Here is a 7,332-nt window from a genome sequence, read left to right on the forward strand (position 1 = left end):
GGGAGGGGCAAACATTTGAAACAGGTGCCCTATGGGCTTTTACATCATACCAAACAAATCCTCAAGCAATTAGTTTCTGAGGTATAGAATTTTGAATTGAAATTTCAAGTTAGAAATGGAATTTTGTATGCTATGCTGGTGAGAATAACAATAGAAATTGACATTACTGAACTTTAAAGAAGCATATGTGTATTGTTGATTTTGGGGCTTTGAATGTGTTACACAAACCAAGAGTTTTGGGAAGGATTTAGTAATAGTTCTTTCCATGTTAAAAAATATTTAAGAATTTGGTCTGGCTGATTTGATTTTATTTAGCAAAAGAATTGGAAATATTTAACAAGTATCCAGCTAATACTCTGCATAGAGAAATTGCTCATCACTTTAGCAGGAACTTGATTGAACTACCTTCTGAATTTTACACATTGTGGTTTCTCTTCAATTTTCATAGCATTGATAGATCTTATGTTTAAAGAAAAAGGCCCCATTGTACGGAGTACTTAGTCATTGTCACTAGCTGGACAAAAATGTACTGACAAGAGTTCAGAGCAGTTGTGTATGTGTATGGTTGGTGGGGGAGAATCCCTTTACTTCTTCCAGTCCCTTCTCTTTCCCTTGCTGCTGTGAGGGTGACCAGGAAAGGGAAGGCCAGCCTTGCTGAGGGCTCTTCAAGTTCAGTCCACTGTTTTAGTTTCAGAAATTTCAGAAGTGAGAAATTCAGCCAGTGCTGTTATGGCCATGCTTGGGAGCTGTAGCAATATATAGGCTAAGGAGCCAGGTGCAAGAAGTACTTCGTCCCCCTTATTGCTTTTTCTGCTCTCCTCCCTACCCCTTCCAAAGTGGAAGTGAGGCTGGCATGAAACTTGCAAGTCACTTCCCACCATTCTTCCTTTCTTTTTTTTTTTGCGGTACACGGGCCTCTCACTGTTGTGGCCTCTCCCATTGCGGAGCACAGGCTCCAGACGCACAGGCTCCGTGGCCATGGCTCACGGGCCCAGCCGCTCCGCGACATGTGGGATCTTCCCGGACCGGGGCACAAACCCATGTCCCCTGCATCGGCAGGCAGACTCTCAACCACTGCACCACCAGGGAAGCCCATTCTTCCTTTCTTAACACATCCAATCACAGATGTTGGTTTCTTTACCTGCTGTCTACTGTAGCAGTGCTACTCCAAGTATGGTGTTTGTTTGTGACATTGGGAGTCTTTAGAAACTTATATAGCAATATGACCTTGCCATGATATCCAAGGGTGTGATTTAGTGGGCTTGTAAATTTTTATGTCTTTGTTTCAGTTTTTTATAATGAATTTTATTGTATTTTATAAAAGTGTGGGTCTGAAATGATTTGGGAAAAGAAACAATCAAACTTGCCCTTCCTCAATAATAGTTTGCATGTCCTTGTCCTATAGGATGTCCCTTCCTTCCCATTCCCATTGTCTTCACACTTGTGCAGGCCTTTCTCACCTTGTGCCTGCTCAGCTGCACTAGCAGCTTGCCTCGTCTGCCTACTTCTCACCTCTCGTTCAAATCCATCATTTTTTTAATGCGAGGTGCGAAGAGGTGAATTAATTATATTCCTCCATTTATGGCCCAATATCGTCATTGATCTGTGCAAGGTCTCTCTCTTATTTTATGTATTTTTGTTCCTCATCATTCCCAACCCCTAGTCTCATTCCCTTTCCACTTTATACAGGCTTCCATACAGATGTCTTTGATGCGCATTATTGAATCTGCATGTGTTCTTAAAAAATATGTAGCATTATTTTTTGTTCTTAAAAGATGTATAAATGTTATTGTATGCTACAGATACCATTTTTCACCCAATGATATGTTTTAAGGATCTGTTTTGCTATATGTACATCTGGTGCTATATGTCCTCCCCAAATCCATATATAGAAGCCCTAACCCTGCAGCGTGAAGGTATTTGGAGATGGGACCTTAGGAGGTCATTAGGTTTAGATGAGGTCATGACGGTGGGGCTCCCATGATGAAATTCATGCCCTTATGAAAAAGACACCAGAGAGCTTGCTCTCTCTCTCACTGCCCTGTGAGGACACAGTGAGAAATTGGCAGTCTGCAAACCAAGAATAGAACCCTCACTGGGCAACTGAATTGGCCTGGCCAGCACCTTTATCTTGAACTGTGAGAAATCAGTTTCTGTTGTTTCAGCCTCCTAGTCTATGATATTTTGTTACGGCAGCCTAAGCTAATACATCTGGTTTATTGCTTCAAAGCAATGAAGTGAAGTGAAGTGAAAATCCACCATAGAGTACTTATCCATTAAACCATATATATATATGTATTTTTTTTACATCTTTATTGGAGTGTAATTGCTTTACAATGGTGTGTTAGTTTCTGCTTTATAACAAAGTGAATCAGTTATACATATACATATATTCCCATATCTCTTCCCTCTTGCGTCTCCCTCCCTCCCACCCTCCCTGTCCCACCCCTCCAGGCTGTCACAAAGCACCAAGCTGATCTCCCTGTGCTATGCGGCTGCTTCCCACTAGCTATCTACCTTACGTTTCGTAGTGTATATATGTCCCTGCCTCTCTCTTGCTTTGTTACATCTTACCCTTCCCGCTCCCCATATCCTCAAGTCCATTCTCTAGTGGGTCTGTATCCTTATTCCTGTCTTACCCCTAGGTTCTTCATGACATATTTTTTTCTTAAATTCCATATATGTGTTAATCAGGGTGGGCCTGCAGCGGCAGAGGTCGGCATGACGTTGCCCCAGCCTGAGACGCGCCGTGCATTCTCCCGGGGAAGTTGTCCCTGGATCCCGGGACCCTGGCAGTGGCGGGCTGCACAGGCTCCCCGGAAGGGGGGCGTGGACAGTGACCCGTGCTTGCACACTGTCCTCTTGGAGGCGGCAGCAACAGGCCTAGCATCCCATGCCCGTCTCTGGGGTCCGCGCTTTTAGCCGCAGCTTGCGCCCGTCTCTGGAGCTCCTCCTAGCAGCGCCCTCAATCCCCTCCCCATGCGCACCAGGAAACCAAGAGGGAAGAAAAAGTCTCTTCCCTCTTCGGCAGCTCTAGACCCTTCCCCGGACTCCCTCTCAGCCAGCCGCGGTGCACTAACCCCCTGGAGGCTGTGTTCACGCCGCCAGCCCCAGTCCTCTCCAGGCGCTCCAACCGAATCCCAAGCCCCAGCTTCCAGCCCCGCCCGCCCCGGCAGGTGAGCAGACAAGCCTCTCGGGCTGGTGAGTGTGGGTCGGCACCGATCCTCTGTGCGGGAATCTCTCCGCTTTGCCCTCCGCACCCCTGTTGCTGTGCTCTCCTCCGCAGCTCCGAAGCTTCCCGCCTCCGCCACCCGCAGTCTCCACCCGCGAAGGGGCTTCCCAGTGTGTGGACACTTTTCCTCCTTCACAGCTCCCTCCCACTGGTGCAGGTCCCGTGCCTATCCTTTTGTCTCTGTTTATTCTTTTTTCTTTTGCCCTACCCAGGTACGTGGGGAGTTTCTTGCCTTTTGGGAGGTCTGAGGTCTTCTGCCAGCATTCAGTAGGTGTTCTGTAGGAGTTAGTTGTTCCACGTGTAGATGTATTTCTGGTGTATCTGTGGGGAGGAAGGTGATCTCCGCGTCTTACTCTTCCTCCATCTTCCCATAAGCCCCTAAACCATATTTTCTTATCCATTTCCTCCACATGAATATCTAGCTTGCCTGCCTCCAACTTTCCCAAAATATTGGGTTGGCCAAAAAGTTCATTTGGGTTTTTCCACAATGTTACAGAAAAACCTGAACGAAATTTTTGGCCAACCCAATACCATTGCACATTCTCATATATGTCCATTTACTGGCTACTGTGAGAATTTCTCTGAGATACATATCCAGGAGTAGGATTCGTGAATCATAGGGAATACACATCCTTAGTTTTGCCAAGTAGTACCACATTGCTTTCCAGAATGGCAGTTAACTCTCCCATCAGCAAAACATTAGGGTTCCTATTTCCCTCCTCTCCTGTCTAATTCATCCCATTCCTCCAGGCCCAAGGCAGTATCCAACTACCTGCAGGACCTCAACACTACTACTCCAGCCCATCAGTTTATGGCTCTAGGTAGATAAACTTACCAGAGCTTAGGGTCAATGAGCTTAGATTCAGATGCAGGCTCCACTAGTTACCATATAACCGTGGGTGTGCTAGCCTACTTGTCTCTGCCTTGGTTTCCTCATTGGTAAAATGGCAGTGATAATGCATATCAAATAGATTTGTGATGGTAAAATCAGGTAATGTATATAAAGCCCTTAGTAAAGGGTCTAGGTCATAGTAACTGGTCGAAAATGGTAGCTGTACTGCTTCCTAGTTGTTTTATATATATCTAAATCTTGGCTCATCAGTAAGAGAGTGGGTTTCCTCTTCAAGGCAGGGGTGGAGTTTTATGCTTGTTTTATAGTAGCATATCTGGGGACTTCCCTGGTGGTGCAGTTCTTAAGAATCTGCCTGCCAATGCAGGGGACACGGGTTCGAGCCCTGGTCCGGGAAGATCCCACATGCTGTGGAGCAACTAAGCCCGTGCACCACAACTACTGAGCCTGTGCTCTAGAGCCTGTACTCCACAAGAGAAGCCATCGCCATGAGAAGCCTGTGCACCACACCGCACCACAACGAAGAGTAGCCCCCACTCACTGCAACTAGAGAAAGCCCACGTGCAGCAACGAAGACTCAACGCAGCCAAAAAAAAAAAACTGTATGGAGCTAAAACATAATTTTAAGTAGCATGACTGGCACAAAGCTAGGAATATAGTAAATATAGTAACAAACATTTGTTGGTTTGACCCGAGGTGAGTTTGTGATTACCTGAAATTACTTGCTTTAAAAGGGGGAACATTGTAAAATTCTATGTTATTCCTCCATTCATTTTAACCAACCCGACTGTTGCTTTGCTGTGGTGATGTGGGACTGACTTGTGGTAAACTGAGTGTGTGCGTGTGTGTGTGTGTGTGTGTGTGTGTGTGTCAGGGGGGAGTGGGGTGGTGGTGGAAGTTGTGGCAATGGATTCTCTGTGGGACAGAGCCAGGCTGCAGGTCACCGTCCTAACCGCTGCCTCTAGCTTTCCTCCCACAGCCTTCGAGCTGGGCTGTTCCTCTGCCCAGGGCAGCTGTAGTGGCCCCGGCTCTCCTGGGCAAGGCTGCTCAGGCTCTTCCCCATTCTTCCAGGCTGTCTTCACTATAAGAGGAAAGGAGGTCTTGTCTTTTCCTCTTAATATTGAGTATTTAATTTTTAGTTTTGTTGAGGTGTAATTGACATATAACATTATATGAGTTGCAGGTATGCAATGTAATGATTTGATAGTTGTATATATTGCAAAATGATCACAGTAAGTCTAGTTAGGTCCACCATCACACATAGTTACAAGTTTTGTTTTTCTGGTGATGAGAACTTTTCAGATTTACTCTCTTAGCCACTTTCAAATATACAGTAATTATTACCTGTAGTCACCATGCTGTGCATTACATCCCGAGGACTTACTTATTTTATAACTGGAAGTTTGTACCTTTTGATCCCCTTCACCCATTTTGCCCACTCCCCACCCTCCACCTCTGACAACCACCAATCTGTTCTCTGTATCTATGAGCTTGCTTTCTGGAATTTTTTAATTTGATTTTTTTTTTAAGATTCCACATGTAAGTGAGATCATATGATATTTGTCTTTTTCTGTCTGTCTTATTTCACTTAGCATAATGCCCTCGAGGTCCGTCCATGTTGTGGCAGGATTTCATTTTTTTATGGCTGAATAATATCCATTGTATATACATATATACACCACATTTTCTTTATTCATTCATCGTCAGTGGCCACTTAGGTTGTTTCTGTGTTTTGGCTATTGTAAAGAATGCTGCAGATGGACGTGTGGTGCACATATCATTTCAAATTAGTGTTTCCGTTTTCTTTGGATAAATACCCAGAAGTGGAATTGCTGAGTCATATGGTAGTTCTATTTTTAATTGTTTAAAGAACTTCCATACACACCAATTTATATTCCCACCAACAGTGCACAAGGATTCCCTTTTCTCCACATCCTTGCCAACACTTGTTATTTCTTATCTTTTTGACAGTAACCATCCCAACAGGTGTGTGGTGATATCTCATTGTGGGTTTGCTTTGCATTTCCCTGATGACTAGTGATGTTGAGCATCTTTTCATGTACCTGTTGGCCATTTGTATGTCTTCTTTGGAAAAACGTGTATTCAGATCCTCTGTCCATTTTTTAATCACACTTTTTTTTTGCCATTGAGTTGTATGAGTTCTTTATATATTTTGGATATTAACTCGTTATCAGATATATTATTTGCAAATATTTTACCTCATTTCATAGGTTGCCTTGAAACAAAGTATTTTCAAACGTCCTTTCAGAATTCCTGCCAATGCGTCATGCTTTGCAGGAGGCTATCGCTCTGGCGTATATAATCCTGGCAAAGTATAAAGTTCAAGAAGCAAATTCAGGATACTGGTTACCTCTGGAGAGGGAGGCAAGGGGCGTGAACTCTGAGAGAGGGCTTTATTTGTTTCTTTTTTTAATATTTTAATTTCATTGGAATGTAGTTGATTTACAATGTTGTGTTAGTTTCAGGTATACAGCAAAGTGATTCAGATTCTTTCCTCATATAGGTTATCACAGAATATTGAGTAGAGTTCCCTGTGCTATTTATACAGTAGGTCCTTGTTGGTTATCTATCTTATATATAGTAGTATTTGTATGTTCATCTACAAGTATCATATATCACTCATATGTGGAATTTAATTTAAAAAAGATACAAATGAACTTATTTACAAAACAGAAACAGACATATCGAAATCAGGAGCTTGGGATAAGAGAGTGCTTTAATTGTATCTGAAATGTTTTATATTTTATACAGGGCTGTGGTGTACATGGATGTTCATGATATGATATGCATATGATACAACAAATATCATATATCATAATAAATATATACGATCTTTATTGTATCATATATCATATATTACCTTGGATATTATATTAACTTGAATATGCTGCTTATTTCCATGCTTATATTATCCATAAATAATACTGTATTTTTGAATGTTTTCAGACTTTATGTAAGTGAAATGATCAAATTTTGTGTGCCTTTCTACTACCTTTTTTTTGCTTGACATTTTTTTGAGATTTGTCCGTATCGATGCATATAATTTTAGACCTCTGTATTAATATTAATTGAGGTATCTTTTTTGCTATTGATGGACATTTAGATTGTTTCCTATTTTTCACTCTTACCAACACTGCTGTAACAAATAATCTGATCTATAGCTCCCCATGCACGGTGCAAAAGATATTTAGAGGCTTTCCTGGTGGCACAGTGGTTGAGAGTCCGCCTG

At 42.8% G+C, this 7,332-nt stretch overlaps 1 protein-coding gene across 1 annotated transcript in view; it reads left to right on the forward strand.

The window, feature by feature from the left end:
- EFHC2 (EF-hand domain containing 2) overlaps positions 1-7,332 on the forward strand; it is a 185,144-nt gene that overhangs the window by 21,794 nt on the left and 156,018 nt on the right.

Source organism: Neophocaena asiaeorientalis, unplaced genomic scaffold (genome assembly GCF_003031525.2).
Source record: "Neophocaena asiaeorientalis asiaeorientalis breed wild unplaced genomic scaffold, Neophocaena_asiaeorientalis_V1.1 scaffold426, whole genome shotgun sequence".
NCBI lineage: Eukaryota > Metazoa > Chordata > Mammalia > Artiodactyla > Phocoenidae > Neophocaena > Neophocaena asiaeorientalis.